The following is a 19059-nucleotide window of genomic DNA, read 5'->3' on the forward strand; positions in this document are numbered from 1 at the left end:
CTTGGATTGTCAATAATATTATATGTGTGCAGCTAGCCACTGAGAATATAAGAATAAGAAATACATTTGATTATTGTGGCAAAACTGGTGGTTTTACTTATTTACTCTTAGTAAAATTTCTTCCTTTAATCTTTTAGAATTATTTACGGTATATCGAAAATATCGATGTTTTGTACCGATATATTATCGCAAATTATCTATACAACATTTCGATATATCACATCGGAAAAAATATCGATATTTTTTTACATGAACACTACTAGTACACAATAGTGTACGTATACAAATCAACACAATTAATGAAACTAATAAATAATTGAATTAAACTAACAATTTTACATTTTTATTAATTGATATTCAATTATTTTTGTGAAATGACTCCACTAATTTGTTATAATTATTAATACAAAGATCGAACACTCAGAAAAAATGCATAGCACATAGAAGAATTCGTGAGGTCCGCTGGTTCGTTCCGTGGCTTAGTTGGTATAGCGTCTGGCACGGTATACTAGAAGACGTCGGTTCGAATCCGGTCGTATCGAAGGATTTTTTTCTGAGTGTTCGATCTTTGTATTAATAGTTATAAACTAACAATGTCAAGTGTATACAGGAAATTAAAATATAATAATACGGTGAATGTCAAATTCATTGACAAATATAATAATTTAATTAGGTATTTATTAAGTATTTTGAGTGTACTCTGTTAATAATTAAAAGGACTTTTCCAATAAAAGGTTCTTCAGTCTGCACCTGAACGTTTCCTCACAACATACACGCTGAGTAATTGGATGAAAAATAGATCGAGGATGATTCAAATGAAACAAATTCGCCTATTTATTCCATAAGCGTGCCCAGTATTCAGTCGATAGTCGATATAATTTTCATCGACTGCAATCACTAGCTACTCGCAAGCGGGCAACACTTTTGAGCTTTGAACTGTTATTTTACTCCGTCTGTCTTCAAAAAAGACAGACGCTTTACACAATGCTTCATGCGTGAGATATAATATGAGATAATATTTGTAATCTGTATTTAATTAAGTATACGTTCAATATCAAATTTGTTAAAAAAGTTTATTAAAACGTCATTCTGTATTTTATCTATCCAAAATGTATTTTACTGCTTACAGATTAAAGGTAAAATATGTTTCAAACTGTTCTTCACGCTTATATCTACTCGGAACCAAAAGGTGTCGGTTAGGAGATCAGATTACCTCCAACGAACTCTACACATTCATTATTTTTTGGCTATTTTCTGTTATTTTTGTAAACAGCCATATTTAATATTATGCTCCTCGAATTTTGTGAAAAAAAATAAAGAAACGAGAAGCAAAATTCGAAAATTAAATTTTGTTAAAAAAAGGAACAAAAATCTGTACATTATTGTATTGGGGTTTTTTTTTATTTTAACTTAAGCTATTTAGTTGTTTGCATTATAAGTTGTGCAGCGCCCCAAGCGGTCACAGGAGGCACTAAAATTTTTATACGCGAATGTTTTACGCCTTGTAGCTACCGACCCTGGACTGAATGATGATGGAATGGTTTTAACATGTTAACTTATCCAATCAATTCGGTATAGGAAAGAACCAATGAATAATCACTGCAGGCTCTTAATTAACATATTCAGTGTTGTAATTTTTCATCCTAACGAAATCGACAACTAATTTTCCATATTTAGTGATTATTGTCAGTAGTGATAAGCATTTTAAAGTAAATAATACCTTAAACAATAGTTTTTGCTAACAAACATAAATTTTTATTGTATGCCGACGGTTCATCGTTATAAACTGTGTTTCTGAATAAACGCGAAAACGTGAACTAATTTAGTATCGGGAAAATACTGAATTTTGTTAGGAGCAGGTCCCATGAATTTTTAATTCTGAAATTGTTTCTTAGCATTTTTTTTAATGAAAAAAATACCAATTATTTTTTAATAACCACACAAATAAGGTCATTTGAAAGCTTCACCCACATAATTAACTAAAGTACCAGAGTAACCTAATACTCTAGGGCATTACCCAGAACTCCCAGACCAGAACCTAAAAATTTAGAAAAGTTCATTCCCCCAAATTGGAACTACCGGGAATCGAACCTGTAACCTTCTCATCTAGCGTACTCGGTGAAAACCATTGGGATACCGAGGTCATCGATAGTATGGTAGACAAATTATCCCTTTCCTTTCTCATTTTTATCGTAACTAAATAAGTCTTACTCCACTAATCATAATTTATGTCGTATGTTTTTTATATTATGAATAAAACTTATTAATAACGTTGCTTTAGTTTGCCTAATTCTAATTACAATATCTCAGGGGAAGAACAAAATAATTAAATTACAAAACCAACTTTATAAATACAAGTTAATAATGTTACAAAAATACAAGAACTAAACGCGTACATTGACTTCACGTAAAAAGATTTGTTGTGAATGGTTATGACGTCATCTTTATACGAATAGCTCGCTCGCGCGAGGCGATCGATATTTTAACACAGTCTCGCAGCGGGTTCCGTGGTGTAGTGGTTATCACATCTGCTTTACACGCAGAAGGTCGCCAGTTCGATCCTGGCCGGAATCATACGTTTTTGTTGTTTTTTTGCGTTATTTCTTTTTTTTTTAATTACTTACTGTTATTTGTGTTGTTAATTTTGTTTTTATAGATATTTTTTAAATTTTCTTAGAAAAGAAAGTGTGCCATTTTTATTTTGTATTACGTAAAATTGTACCTTTTTTTTAGTGAATCCGTGAGATAAAAATTAAGAAATTTATAATAATCAACACTCCGAATTTAAAATCATTTGTATGTATACAAATTTTGCAGGCTGGTTTCACATCACATTTCCTTCATATTCACACACTGTCTTTTATCTATTCTTAAAGTAATGCATCCAAATTAAAACCCTTGATAGACATTGAAAATAAACAGAAAGTTTAGCCGTCTCCTGAATAATCACTCTATAAGATAAGGGTTTGAGTCAAGTAAGACAAAATGTTACTTCTAGTGACCGCTAGGTGTGCTGTACATCTTACAAAAGTGACAAAGACGCTAGCGCCATCTGTCATAGTAGACTCATGAGGTTTTATTACGAATAAATGCGCCTGTGAAGTATAGGTGAACTACATTACTGCCGTCCACTAACTAAAATATCATTTTTTAAGATATAAAAAATCCTCATTTTTTTTAAATTATCTTCGTGATGAGTTAGTTGTTTTTGAGATGGGCCGCTATTCTAGAAAAATTACGATTCAAGGTTTTTTATTGCTTGAATGGACATGGTGAATGAATCGCAAACTTGTTTTTCGGCATTGCCACTTACATCAAAGATATTGACGAGTGAAATCAGCGGTGCGCCGTCTCTTTTTAGCAAAATTATCATTATTACGTTTCTTGTATGATACCATTGCGGTTCTTGCCAAGGTTGGCACGATTAAATCATTTCGATTTCAAATCAGCTAATTATATTTTAAAGATTAGGGTCTTTTACATCTGACAAATCAATATCTTTATTATTATAATTACTTACTTTACTTATTTATTAAATAAATGTATTTTTATTTAATTTATTTAATTACGTACTCAGGTAAGTTTGCAATGACAGCCCTTGCCAAATTAGAATATTGAAATCTAACACCTAAAAAACTCTATGCAATTATTCATAATGTTACAGAAAAATTAGCAGTGTCGTAGTTTATGATGTGACTATATCAATTATACGAAACAATTGGAACGCCATATGGTAATAAAATTAAAAAGAAAATTTAATCGTAAAAAATTGGCCACAACATCGAAACAACTATATTAAAATTCCTAACGCACAGTTGCGGAATAACGTTAGCGTTACACTACGACTGAATTGTGGTGATCTTTAGTAGCAGTAAAGATCCTAGACCCAAGCAGTAAGCTGAGCATTACTGTAATTCGGTTTGAAGCATAAGGGTGCTGGTGAAATTACAGGTACATGGTACTTATTTGTCAACTTAAGTCTCAGGGTGACGGACGCAGTGGCAGTGCCCCTCAGGTCTTTGCCATTTAAAGCACTGCGTGGGACTTCAACTTTTATGGACATTCGTGTCGCTTACCACCAGGCGCTCGACTTGTTCGTCTCGTCACATGCTATAAACAAAAATTTGTTATTTCTAAACCATATGAAAACAATATTTGAAATATTGCTTTGTATACTCAACATACTCAACATAGCCCCGCACTAGGGAAACCCTGTGTCGCGGGTGCCATGGACACACACATAGACAACCACAAATTACGCCCAAACTTACGAGAGAAATAAATGTAGGCCATACAAATATTTCTCCCGGCCCGGGAATCGAACCTGGGACCTCTGCGTCGCAGTCCGGCATGGTAACCGTTCGGCCACGGAGGCAGTTCTCAAAATCACCTTTACTCATAGACAAAGTCAAATAATTAGCAATTCAAAATGAAGCTTATTTCGGATCTAAAATCGGGTTTTGTTTTTTCAAAGAAATCAGCATTTCGGACTCTTTACACTGGTCACAGCTGACTCGTAGCCCGTAACCATTCTCTCGACAAAGCTTTTAACCGCGATAGTGTTAAAAGCTTCTACAAAATATCCCTTAATATTAAATATAATTACTTATTAATAACTACTTATTTGAAGTCGATTAAAAATTAAAGTCTTAATTTTTTAAAGTAATCAACATTTTATAAAAACAAGTAAAATAAAGGTCTTAACTATCTAATTCTAGTATTTTCCTACAATATTATTATTACGACTATTTGTAATCAACAAATACTTGAACAAAAATTATTCTATTTAGAACCGATTAATTGAATACGCATGTTTACGCGTATTCAATCAATCGATGTAGAGCGAGCGGAAGGAGGTTCCATCACTAAATAGCTCTTGTGACGTCATAGTGGGTACAAAAAATGTGGCATGCTTGGTTTTGTATACAAATTTCTGTACTTGCGGCGTCTATCTAGAAATATGTCTGTGGTGACGCCTGTCCGTACCAGTTCCAGTACCGCTCAAAGTGTACTGCCACTGCGCCCGTCACCCTGAGACATAAGTTGAAAAGTCTCATGTGCCTCTAATTTCACCAGCACCTTTTACCCTTGGAATCCGGAACGCAGTAATGCTCCGATTACTGCTTGGCGGCAGAAATAGGCAGTACTACCATGGACGAACTCTTTCACAAGGACATCTACTACTACCGCTATCAGCTTTACCATGTGTATATTTTAAACTAACGTGGCATGGAATGTTAATGCAAAATTACTATGTAACAAAACGCACTTTTGGTGTCATGAGGCCACATCTGCAAAATGACAACATTTCAATAGGAGGTTTAAAGATTCTACGAACGAATTGAGAGAATTTCTATAATAAAATTTCACAAGATTACACATAATGTTTGTCATATAGATTTATTTTTATAATCTTCATGTTATTAAAACACCTTTTACGTAAATCACAAGTTTAAAGGAGATCATTTTATACCGACCGTATCGTTTTTTATTATTAAACACATGGAAAAAAATGCGTGTATTCGAGTTATTAAGCGTTAAATGCTTGCATTTTGCGTGTTTTCACTGTAAATATTTTTTGTCATAACATAATTCTACAGGAAGACAGAATCTATTTACCATAAATTAATAAGTAAGTTAGACATAGAAGTTCTTTTTTCAAGCAATTTTTCCGAACTAAATTGCGTATATTTGTTTTTCAAACTAACCAACAATTTCGAAAAATTTGCTAGTCACATACTTTTATCCCAAAACTTACTATTTGTGGTAACCCTAAACCTGCGTACGTAAACATTTGGCACAGATCTGAAGGGCACTGCCACTGCGCCGGCCACCCAGAGCTTAGAGGATGGAGAGACATCAGTTGACAAGTCCCATGCGCCTGTAACTTCACCAGCGCCTTAAAGTGCGTGCAAATCTAGCGAATTCATGCACATTCGCGAGTACATTGCATGCGCATTGAAATCATCTTAGTTCTTCAACGAATTAAAATAATTTAATAAACACAATTCCTAGTTATCATTGTCAATTTAATATCAACATTATTAACATTGACTTACAAATAAATGGACGACGGGTCTAATACAAAAACCACGAAAAAATGTCCCAAGTCAACCTATTTAAACGTAGTGACATGTAAAGGAATATGAAAAAGCTAAAATGTTGAATTTAAATTGTAATGTCATCGCAGTACTGTCTAATTTTGCTTGCTTCGCTGTCAGTCGAACAAACGAAGACTAAAGCGTGAATGACGCTCTGTATACGATTTTAACGCCCTATAAGTTCGGACACTTTTTAGCGCGGACCCGACGTCCATATAATTGTAAGTCAATGATTATTAAAAATAAAATATACCAACGGATTTATATTACATAAATAAGCAATGTACGACAAATCGCGTAGTAGAACATGTCATTATCTTTTTTTTTTCATCGAAAGAATAAGTAATGTGCACCACAGTCCATCGTCAAGCTCGGATTTCAAAAACGTTTTCCACGCGAGAATGTCTTTCCGAGCTAGTGAGGTGAAAAAATATTTTTTTATTTGATGCACAAAACAGTTTACAATTTATGATTTTTATCTAGGATGTAAACCTAACATATATGTACATACAGCATGATGATTCAGCTCGTAAACAGAATATTAAAAAGTAAGCATACAGTTTCTTCAACATGTGTGTATACAAAAGCTTAAAAACCAAACTAAAACTAAAATTTTTCAAAGTGTAATTAAAAGTCCGACTGTAATACGAGACCAGTATGTACTAATTTTGCATACCATATTGTACAGTGCCTACACATGGCAAGAATGTGTGACCTTGTGGACATAGTTATACATACTTTGACTTAAATCCCGCATTTTGTTCTAACAGTCAGCTGATTTACGACTCACGCTCTGCGAAGTATAACAATTCAGAATACGTGTAATATTTATTATAGCTCCACAGTGTATGTATTTATAATTAGTAAAACGAATAGCGTTTTCACATTAGACGCGGCAGCCGTGCGTCTGTGGAGCTTCGGTAATTTTTAGTTCACTAATTGTGACTGCATAATTAATCAGGACAGAGTACTAAGAAAACTGACCTCAAAATTGCGTGGAATTCCATCTATTTGCCAACTTTTATTGTAATCGGTTACCGGAAAGTGCGCGAAACCGGATTCATCCCCTACTTTGTCACCCTTAGAGGTGGAATATTCATGTTTTTTCTTCTTTTGTATGTATTTTACGCGATAACTCCGCCATTTGTGAACCGATTTCAAGGTTTTTTTTTTGTTGGAAAGAGGGGCAGCGATAAAGTGAAATGATAATTGATCGGCTTTTATTAATACAATACAGATATATATTTATATAGATACTTCGCAAAATAAAATTAGAGATATAGACTAACGAACCATAAAAGTTCAGTCAAACGTACGAGGTGTAACCTTTGGCGCGAAAGAATACCATCTGCCTTTGTTCCGCTTTCTGAGAGTCTTTGTCCTGGACACGAGTTGCCATGGCCGATCTGGAAGGTTTTAAATGGTCTCTGGTTGGCCGGAGCGGTTTCCAACCGCTCTTGAGGTCTACTCCCGTTTTTATACGAGTAAGTAATACTCGACCAAAAAATAAAATACAATATCAAGAATGAAGCTTCATCGGCATTTCATTTGGTCGAGTTTTACTTATTTCACAGTAATTGTTTCGGACGGAGAGCGATAGGTACGTAGTGGTTGTAGGACTACGGCTTCCGTAGAATGTAGATATGTACGTAAAAATTTGTAGCACGCTTCAACGACACGTTTTACGCCCGTGGCGGCGGACGGTACTAGTAGGGCTCCGTCACTCGCTGAAGTTTACGCTATAAGTGCCCACCGCTGAGAGCGCCGACGTCGGCTCAAGCGCTCGAACAAACCTTTCATTTATGAGCATTCGGCTCCACACGACTGCACTCTCTGAGCGCGTGCTTAGGTTCCTTTTTGAGTGAAGTGAGCGCCTGGTGTCATAGTCTGATTTAGTAGGCTATTATAGCGTAGGTATTTTCCTTTTTGTAGGAGAGTGATGTATCTATCTGTTACGTAGTAGCTATTAAGTAATCTTGTGGTACTAGTAGAACCGCGCGAGAGGCGGTAACCCGCGTGTTTAGTGGCCGTCACCCGCGCAATCTGCGATCGATTCACCGGCGACGATCTCGAACTTGCGATAATCTCCCGCCATGTTTGCGGTCGGTTCCGCAACCGCGGTGGAACCACAAACCTGCGATGTCGTGAGCATTGAAATAAAACAGCTGTCCCACAGCCGCGGCGGGCGCAGGAGGAAACCGCTACATGAGTTCTTAGCCTAAAGTATAAGAAGAAGTACAAGAACAAGTCGTGAAAGCGACACGCCTGTCCATAACAGTTGCAGTGTCACTTAGTCCTTTAAATCACAAAGATCTGAGTGGCACTGCCACTGCACCCATCAACCTGAGACATAAGTTGGCAAGCCCCATGTGCCTGTAATTTCACCAACACCCTTACCATTCAAAACCGGAACGCAGTAATGCTCACATTACGGATTGGCGGCAGAAATAGGTAAGTTGGCAGTTCTTCCCTGGAGGAACTCTTATAAGTCGTAATTTTGCAATGTGGCCTTATTCGATGCGATATCCTCTCTCATGTATCCTTCGCCACTGCTGCACTGTATAATAGTTAACACTTTGCACGTATTGGGTAACAGTTACTAATTACTAGTTACTAATGAAGTGTGAAAGCGTATCTATTACCGACAGCTATTACGGATAGTGATAATTATCTTGGTATTTAGAGCGATCTTTTATGTTCTGCGAAAGCCTGACTAATCTACCATTGTACTTAACTGTAGATTGAAGCCACTGATACGCGTTGTTGTATACGACTTTATTTATTAGCCAATAATTATAACTTTTTTCGTAAAAAAAAAGATTTATAAAATCAAAAGTCAAAATAATCTTTACATCATAGATAAGCATTATTACACTTGAAACCGTCACATTGGTTAAACTCTACCGCTCATTCGTAAGGCAGATTCCCCTGAGAAGAATGAGCAAGAAACTCTAGGAGTTGCTCTTTGTAAATAACATTTGTACGTATTCAACATTTACAATATATTTTTTGTTTTGCTTTCAAACATCAGAGATCGTGACTATCTCCATGAGCTAAACGGGTTACTATCACGGATTTTTGTCATCCAAGTACGCAGAAGTCGTATAATAACCTTTAGTATAACGTTTTTGTTTCACTATAGTTTTAAACCTCGTGAATGGCAAATATTGTATATCAACCGGAATCTTGTTATAGAAGCGTATACATTGGCCCTTAAATGAATTTGTGACTTGGTGAAGACGACTATCAAGAACAGCTAGTTTATTTTTATTCCTCGTATTTTTCTTAAAGAAATTACTATTTCTCTTAGCAAAGTTTGGTTATTCGCTTTTGCTGTGTTCGATACCTCTATTACCAAGTTTAAAGCCTGAAACATTGACAGCGGGTGCGGATCGGGCGCTTGTCTGTTACGAGTATACAAGGTGTAATCGTTAAGTGTGCCCAGGCGATTTTTCCATAAATATAAGAAATATCAAAAATTACTATACCTGATGAGTAAATCGACATCAATAACTTTTTTAAAATGAACCTAAAAAGATCCAAACTCGCATACTTTTAATATGACATTCGTAGAGAGGCTTTAGTTTTCCTATTGTAAGAGGTAACAATAAGTTAACAGATAAAAACTAATATAAATAAATCTATCTATCTTTTAATTGAATAAAAATATGTTGGCGAGTCATTTATTTGTTCAAGTGTGAGTTGTCCAAAAACAAATAAATATGATTAAATTTTATTTGGACGACTTATTAGGATTATTTCATTGTATAGGACGAAAAAATCGGGACAACAGAAGTTGGTAGGATTATTTCATTGTGTTGGACTAAAAAAATCGGGACAACAGAAGTTGGGCAAATTCGCTGTTAGTGTGTTTCAGGCTTTATTGAAATCGATTAACGGAAAGTGGGTGAAATGCAATAAACTGGATTCATCCCCTAATTATTGTATTAGATGTGGAATATTCTCTTGAAATTTGTATGAGTTCACTAATGACGTACCCCCTTTTCAAGAACCATCGAAATTATTTCACAAGTGTCGGAATAATCGCGTCACACACACAAAAAAAAACAAGCGAATTGAGTACCTCCTCCTTTTTAAAAGTCGGTTACAAACTGTTTATTCGGTAAATTTAAATGTCCCTATAAATATCCATCTTTTTGAACCCAGACGCAAAAAGACGGAAGTTACAAGTTTGAAGCCTTTGTATCTTTGTTATTGTGTACGGGGCTATGTTGAGTGTGTGCGTTATAATTTGTATTTTTTTTAAATCTCGCCTCTCCAAAGGCCTAAAAGATTAATTTTGAATTATTATTATTATTTAATTTTTTATTATTATTATTGTTACAAAGCGAAAATGGCGGACTGAGCTCAACTTAGTCTTTCGAGACCTACAGTTGGCACGCGTCAGACGCTAACCAACCAATTCTACTGTATTTATTGTTCTGTATATAAATACACATCCATTTTTTTACGATACCTAGTGACGGGACAGATAATAAATATAAAATAACAAATAATAAATATGTAATGTCCTCTGCCTTTTCGTCCGCCGGTTTGCACTGGCTCTAAGACGTCGCTTGGTATGTCAAATATCACCATACTGTGGCTACAGTATAACTATGAAAGTTGTACACTACCGATTTATTGCAATACCGCACTTTTACTTTGTACATTGATGTCATATTTGCGTTAGTTTTATTATTTACATCCAATTGAGTTTACAATAGAGTTGTGACGGGACGAACTAGTCGTGCGCCTGGTGTTAAGCGACACACATGTCCATAACAGTTGCAGTTGCTGCCACTGCGCCCGTCACCCTGAAACTTACGTTGACAAGTTTCATGTGCTCTTTACCCTTCAAAACCGGAACTCAGTAATGCTAGTAATGGTAGCACTTCCCTGGACGAACTCTAAAAACCATGTACCGTCTTTCCGTTTTACTCTATCTGTCATCATCATTCCTCGCAACATGTCTTTCCTAGCTCCATTTTAGTTCCGTATCCGATCTCCTATGTTTTGAATTTGATTCGCTACAAAAACCAAGCTTCCAAATAAACATCTAGTAGAAAATATAACTGTAACACTGAAGCGCATTGATGCGGCAAAACTACCAGAGTCATTGTGCTGTACCTATATATACCGTGACGGTACTGTGACAAGGGAGTTTGGTAAATGTGGGAATAGTCCGAAGTCGTGTTGCCGGTCGGTCGGTTGCTCGGTCTCGGTCTTGCTGCAAGAGTCTCGCAGGTCTTGCAAGTCTTGCAATTACCTATGCTTATTAGATATGCAAAAATACGACGCCGAATGTCGATTATGTTATTATAATGTTTGACGAGAGACCGGTATTGTAAAAAATCATTAGCAATTCTTAACCAACAAACAAACTTTAAATAACTAAAAAGATTTTGTTTAGTTTTATGGGCACTACCAATGGGCGAAGTATTATTTTGTTTGTTTGTTACATCCTGTACTTAATGTTTATGCAACCAATATAGGTAAGATTTTTTGTTGTTAAGTTTAGTAAAACATGTTATGACAGCAACAGTTTCATAAAAAGGACTTATTCCTTAATCCTTATACAATGCAAGGTGTAGTGAAGTTGACATATTTGATTCTTCTTTGCAGGAGTTTAAAAGTCACATCAGCAAATCAGGTTTTAAAATGGTTCCATATGCTCATAAGCAATTGTTCATTATTTATTTGTTTTGTTTAAGTTCGTTATATATCTTTTTTTATTACTTGCATAGTTATAATATTATGGTGTAGTTACTAGTAGTAGAATAGCGTAGTAAAAAGAAACATATGTTTAATTGAGCACTGCTCGTCTTTTAATATGGTTAGCATAACTTTCCATAGTCTGAGACTACTCTTTAACTAACACGACGACTTCGGTGGCCCAACAGTGTGCACTGTGGGCGTTGAATGTGTAGGTTCCGGGTTCAACGCTCAAATTACTGCTTAGCGGCAGAAATAGGTAAGCTGGCAGAACTTCAGACTTTTGCAAATCTGTAAAAAATATCCACTTATTATTGTATAGCTAGTCCATTATTATATTATTACAACACCTAATAAGGTTGGCTAAAAGACTTATGTTCCAAGCTGTTAAACCCGATTTACATGTCACTTCAAGATCCGGTCGACACTTCAACGTCATAGTGATTTTTTATTTCGTTTCTGTTCTGTGTTTCGTTTAATACGCCTCTCTGGAGTATTACAATTTGTGTTTTTTATATATCCATCACTGACTTTTGTTTATTCTTTACCGACATTCTCTCGGTCGAACCCGATCCGATTATGGCCACAGTGACAGCTGTCAAATCACGACAATGCACGTTTCTTCGAGCGCAGTATCGTTTATTCTTATAGCTGTAGAATTACATTTTTCAGCAACTTCTAGTGAAATTAAAAAGATTTTAATGAATAAAACCTCGGTTCGGTACAGAGTTTGGGCCAAAACTGAACACCTCCTTTATTATTATTGGTCGATATTTTAGATTGTTGCCTCACCCATGCCTAAATTAAAAAAAAATATTTTTATTATTATTTATATCATCCCAGTTCCTTTCTACATACATTTTGATTATAGTGACCCTCCCTACCGACCCTTAAGGTATACGAGATGAGCAAAATAACCCGTGCAAGCAGGGACTTTCTAAGTTCAGGTTCTGAATCCATGTCAGCCAGTGTGCAGAGTTGTTACAGACCACTGTCACTGACTTCATCCGGTTCTCAAAAGGCTAATGCCACGGGCGAGCCGCCGCGGTTGCACGTACAGTACCCTCCCTATTTTACAGATAATTACCGGTGCTGCAGGCACGCTCACTTCCCGTCGTGCATTGCACAACTAACGGTTGCCAGCGCTAAGCCGTTGTTGACTCTCCATTACCAAATCTCTTCTTTGGTGGCGGAGCTGTAGTACGCCTACATCCCGACGCCGAAGCGTCTCCCCAGAAACCTATGCGACTGGAGAGACCGGAGAGTGTTTAGCTATTATTTATGCCACTGGACCAAAGAATCATGGTTACTCTACACGGCTGAGGCGCGCCCGCTTGTCGTGTTGCTCGATTCAATAATTCAATTTGGCACCATATTCCTTATGCATAGTCCAGTTCTTTTTTTTATTAAACTATAAGTGACGGGACGAACAAGCCGTGCGCTTGGTGGTATGCGACACGCCTGTCCATAACAGTTGCAGTGCCAGTCAGAATTTTAAATCGCAAAGATGTTAGGCGCATTTCCAATGCGCCTGTTACCCTGAGACATAAGTTGACAAGTCCCATTTGACTGTAATTTCATCAGTACCCTAACCCTTCAAACCCGGAACGCAGTAATTGGTTGTGTTGGTTGTGAACCTTCTTCAACGTGTAGGATTCATCGTGAGATTTTCTTTCACCGGTACTGCTACTACAACATTCGCAAATTGCACTGTTGTTACAATAGTGTTATAACTCAAAATATGTGAAATTCAAGATTATACCATTGTTGAACGTAAAATTTGATTCTCAACACGTCCAAAAAAACCGTCGTTAGAATATTGTAAAAAACAACTAAAATATATCTGTCTACTTAACTCAAAATGAGACACGCTTTATGTGAGTTAGTTCTGGCCAAAATAGTCCTTATTCAAAAATATTAAACTATTTTTTATTACACTATTTTTTTCCCTCTCACTCTTTGATTTTTAAATATGTATATATAGCTTGTAGAAAATAACTTTTATATAAGTTTACACTGATATTTCATGGGAAGCGTAATTAGTTTTTCGTCGATTCTGAGAAAATGCTTTTTTGAGTTAATACACTATTGTTTAACAGTGCGAAATGTCACAATGTCAAGACGTACGTCTTAGAAGTTAATGTGGAGTTAACTAGGTCATAGTCACAAAGTTTAACTAGCTTTTAATATGGTTAGCATAATTTTCCATATTCTGAGACTATTCTTTAACTAACACGACAAGGTACTAAACTTTTGTAAATTGGTTCTGGTTTGGGTGTTCTGAATAGTGACCCCAATATCTCGCGGCGCAATATCTCGTGCTTTATGTCGCTCTCATGCAATCCACTCACTGTCGTGCTAAGGACTAGGACCTTTTACAGAAGGGTAAAGGGTCCTAAACGTTGTATTGTTTGAAAAAACAAATATGCGGGTAATTTTCAGGTCAATTTTTTTCTATCTAATTTCGCTGGCAGTTTCTATTATTTAAGTATTCGGGTATACTATCGTGAAATATTAAATAATATTTCAGGATACTACACGCGAATATTACCATAGTACCTCGTCAGCGTTACTGAAAGTTACAGAGGACATTCGGGAGGGCATGGAGGATTCACGGTTAACGGTATTAGTCCTCATTGATTTTTCTAACGCATTCAATGCTGTTGACCATGATATCCTTCTTGCTATCCTTGCATATCTGCGAATCTCTCCTCCAGGCTGGACTGGTTTTCTTCATACCTTCGAGGGCGCAAGCGGTTCATGCTAAAGACTCCTTGTCTAATTGGTCAGACCTTGTGGCAGGTGTCCCCAAGGTGGAATTCTTTCCCCTCTATTGTTCTCCGTTTTCATCAATTTAATTTCTCCTATCCTCCACAATTCTCACCATCTGCATGCAGGCCAAGATTAACTGCCTGGATGATGCGATACTGGCGCTTACTGAAGATCTGCGGCGTAACGCTGATTGGTCGAGTAAGTTTGGCATCAGTGTCAACCCAAGTAAGTACCAAGGTATTGTCGTGGGTAGTTCTCATGCTTTGACTAGGTTGGACATGAGCTCTGTCGCGCCTCTTTCTTATAATGATACACCTATTGTTTTCGTACCGCATGTTGTGAATCTGGGACTACACATTGATAGTACTTTAGGCTGGAAACCTCAGATTGGCTACACTAGTCAGAAGATCATTGGTACCTTAAGATCGTTCTACCAATTGAAACGCTTTCTTCCCATTTCAACAAAAATCCTCTTAGTACCGGCCTCTATTTTTCCTATCCTTGATTATGCTGATATCACCCAGGAACTTCTCAACAAATTGGATCGCTTGCTCTATAGTTGCATTCGCATTCATTTATGGACTTCGAAAATTTGATCACGTGTCCGCATGTCGCAATGAGCTGAAGTGGCTTACGATTCACCAGTGTCGTGATTTGAAAATATTTTCCACTCTTTGCTCTATCATTAATGATAAATGCGCACCTGGATATTTGAAATGTAAATTTCAATATTTGGGTGCATCCCATAATCGCAATATTGTGTTTATATATCATAATTATTTATAAATTTCTTCCTATCTGTTTTAATTATCACGTTATACCCCTGTTAATTATTTTGAACCCAGCTCTCCGGTTGACTGGTAGAGAATGCCTAATGGCATTAAGTCCGCCATTACTATTTTGTGTGAAATTAAGTTCAAATAAAAAAAATAAAATAAATAAATATTAAATAATACTTTATGATAATATTCTGGAATATTTATGAATAATAAAAATTGCCAATTAGAGAAAACTAAAGTGAAAATTACCCATACTTGATTTGGTTCAGAAAAATAGATTCATTTCCTATTCCCAAATAAACGTAACTTAGAAACTAAAGACTTTATGGTCACGCAAGTCTATTCAACAAATATGACTATGAACGCAAAATGAGACTTCAAAAAAACTTATAAGAAACGCGAGCCCATACTGGGAAATGAACCTTCTACCTTGTGCTTGCAAGGTGAAATTAACTAGGTCATCGTTGCAGTCTAACAAGGTTTTAATATGGTAAGCATAACTTTCAAAGTTCTGAGGTTATTCTCTGTTATTTAACTAACAAACGAGATAAATATCTGGTGCTGGACACGGGTCTTTTCTAACATACATTTTTAGTATCAGTAGAGCTCCATGTGAAAGAGCTCGTTCAAGGAAGTACTGCCATCTTACCTATTTCTGCCGCCAAGCAGTAGTATGAGCATTACTGCGTTTCGGGTTTGAAGGGTTAAAGGTGCTGGTGAAATCACAGGTGCATGGTACTTTTGTGTCTCAAGATGACAAGCGCATCGTTGCAATTTAAGGTTCTGAGCCCTTTTATGATGGGTACCCCATCATAAAAAAAAAAAGATACTTGCCACCATAGGCATTCGAACCGTCCGATTTGTTGAAGCAAATCCTGGTTTAAATATAGCAAAATCGGATTAAGCAGTTTTTAGTAGCCGCGTGGTAGCAGTGCTAAATCCCGATGCAAGGTTGGAGACTAATATTATGTATTAGACATGTATTTAAATGCTCACTTTAAATTTGCAAAAGCAGCAGGCAAAAAATCTAAACGTTCATCTTTTTAATAGGGAGCAGAGGAAAAATTCCTAATCTTCGATTTGATTTTAGAGGGGTATATCCACTTTAAAGTTAAAAATAAAATATTGTATGAGTAACTGCACGATATAATCAAGCATAGACGCTAATCAGAAACATAAAACAATAAAGTTTCCTCGATAGATAAAAACCACGAAATGACCTCTAATTTTCACATTTTTTCGATTTATCCTCGAAATGCTACAGGTTATTAGGACACAAATTGGATAATTACTTGTATTTATGCGTGATCGAGAACTGTCACTACGGATTTTTATTAATCCCTTTAGTTTTAGAGTTATTCCGCTAAAACGAATTTGGTACTTTTAATGCGCAAAATTCAACATCTCCTGTCGCATGTCACGCGAACTTCAGGCATATATTTGTTTCACAAATTTGGGCGGAGCCAACGTCAAAACTTTTTTGGCATGCTGCCTCTTAAATGATTGATCCTTTTTTCGTGAGCCATAGAAACCGACCGCAAAAATTCGTGGAATGACATTTATTGTTTGCCAAGTTTTATTGATTGAAATCGGTTACCGGAAAATGCGCGAAACCGCACTTCTTCTTCTAGTTTCACACCCTTGAGGTGGGATATTTTCTTGAAATTAAACGGTACCTTCTTTCCAACATAAAAATAATCATCAAAATCGGTTCAGAAATGCCAGAGTTATCGCATATTTAAAACTACGTATTAGATAAGATGTATGAAAAGACGTCATGAGTCTAGATTCTACTTAAATATGATTCAAAGTGTATCCCATAGCATTTAAGTGTATCTGAAAAGAGCAATTCCTAGAGTTTCTTGCTCGTTCTTCTCCGGAAACTCAGCACAGTGAACGAGCCGTTGCTTAAAAACGACGTTTTCAAGTGTAAAATTTTACACATTTGAGATACAAGAACGTTTTTGCTAATTACTCAAAATCATGTTTTTACTGATTTTTTTTCACCAATGGATTTTTTGGACAATTTCATTTTCAAATTCAAATTATAAAATTGACAAAAAAAATCCATGGATGTTAATAATTTTTTTTAAAACCTGATTTATTTTTCAGTAATTGGCAAAAATGTGCTTGATCCCTGGACACTTTTGATGTGTGTAATTTTACGGCAAACGCTGTTACTTCCATGAATGGGTTAAGGAGACTCGTGCCCACAGACGTTTACGACTTAATAAATTTACTCTAACTTCCAACTAACTTAACCATAATGTTATCTATAGTAGTGCAACCGGTCCGCGCAGTTAGGTTTCACTTTTTAGCTTATCTCCAAGCTAGAATATCGTTGAGTTGTAGATAAGTTTGCGCTTAATGCGAAAATAAGTAATATGGCTAAGTAATAGACAGATTACTTGTATGATGGATTGCCTCGTTCCTGTTTTCATTCATAAGATTTTGTCCAAGTAAAGTGAAACGCTTGTATGTTGTACTCTAGTACTAATGTGATCGGGCCTTTACTGCCGACTTAGTGTAAGCGACTGAGAACTAATTTTACAGGAAAGGGTTCTTGAAAATATTTCTACATATAAATGTGATACTCAGAAAAATTGGACAGCAGAAGTTTGTCAAATTTAATAGTAAAAAATGTCATACTCTAGAATAATGAATTTCGTAACCGATTGTAATAAGACAATCATAAGTTATTTGTTTAAAAGTTAATTGTTTAAAAAAAAATGTATATTAACCTTTTTTGAAGCTTACAATATTTTTCCTATATTTATCCAGAGATTTTGGAAAATTTCAGGCATTTAAGGTCTCTTGCTATTAAAATGGTTACCTGTCACTAGTCCAAAATGATTTTCCAGAAATAACGTTTGGTCGAAATTTCATAACCTCGAACATTGACTTAAGTCAATGACCTCGAAGGTAATTTTGAGAGGAAAATGTTTATTTCTTTTAAACCTAACCGAACCTAATCGTGTCTTTGCGATAAACATTCAACATATCCTGAAAGAACAACTGTTTCGTTATAATTCGGTTTTCGGTGTAATGAAAATTCGACCAAATGTTATTTCGGAAAAAGAAAATTTCGACTTTGTGATAGGTTACCATTAAAATTACGCAACAAGATGCAACACCTTTTTTGTTTAATACATGAAATAGTAATTACTATGTGAGTGGATAACATTTCACGTCTCTTACGTTATGCTTTTTAATATTAATTCTGCAGGTTACACTAAAATATAAACAGACAGTTGAGCTAAGTATAAAGTTTTGTAATAAAGTAGCAGTAGAGGTCCGTGTGAAAGAGTTCGTCCAGTGTAGTACTGCCACCTTACCTATGTCTGCCGCCAAGCAGTAATGTTAGCATTACCGTGTTCCGGGTTTGAAGGGTAAGGGGTGCTGGTGAAATTACAGGCATGATTTTTTTATTTATTTATTTATTTAAGGTAACAAAAAGACCCATGTATACATACCTTATAGACTAACATACATAACAATATAAAAACAAAATACACCTATATTATATATACCTTAAAACTAACATACATACAATATAATAATTAAAAAAAAAAATTATGAAAATGGGATTTGTTATTGTCTCAGGACATCGAGTACATCAGGTCAGTTGTTGGCGCCGTACTATTTGAGCTTTCTAATTTGTGATTTCAGCGCAAACGAGAGTTGATATTGAA

At 35.8% G+C, this 19059-nt stretch overlaps 1 non-coding gene across 1 annotated transcript; it reads left to right on the top strand.

Moving 5' to 3' along the window:
- Positions 1-2501: 2501 nt before the first annotated feature.
- Positions 2502-2574, top strand: Trnav-uac. The gene has a single exon. It is a non-coding gene; the product is annotated as a tRNA-Val (tRNA).
- Positions 2575-19059: the final 16485 nt, after the last annotated feature.

Source organism: Hyposmocoma kahamanoa, unplaced genomic scaffold, assembly GCF_003589595.1.
Source record: "Hyposmocoma kahamanoa isolate Upper Pololo Valley unplaced genomic scaffold, ASM358959v1 167, whole genome shotgun sequence".
In the NCBI taxonomy this organism is placed as follows: Eukaryota; Metazoa; Arthropoda; class Insecta; order Lepidoptera; family Cosmopterigidae; genus Hyposmocoma; species Hyposmocoma kahamanoa.